This window comes from Arachis ipaensis, chromosome B01 (genome assembly GCF_000816755.2).
Source record: "Arachis ipaensis cultivar K30076 chromosome B01, Araip1.1, whole genome shotgun sequence".
In the NCBI taxonomy this organism is placed as follows: domain Eukaryota; kingdom Viridiplantae; phylum Streptophyta; class Magnoliopsida; order Fabales; family Fabaceae; genus Arachis; species Arachis ipaensis.
Window position 1 is genome coordinate 132,565,701 of NC_029785.2, and position 327 is coordinate 132,566,027.

Sequence of the window (327 nt, forward strand, 5' to 3'; positions counted from 1 at the left end):
GATTAGATATGCTTAGCTTGTAACCAAAGAAAAGGTGGCCGAATCAATAACATAAAGTAAATTATATGATAAAGATGTAAGTTTATAGATTTTTTTTATGTGATAAAAGAGAAATTGAAAATATTAGGACCTATATTTTGAATATTAATAAAATAATAAAAAATAATTATAAAAAAAATTTAATTTTCTTTATACAATTTTAATCTGTATAGTCCATAACATAAAGATTTTAACTTCAACCAATAACTACACTAATTTAGCCACTAATTATTTTTTATATGATGGATGAAATTATATAATACGTTAATATGAAGTAAAATTGGTATA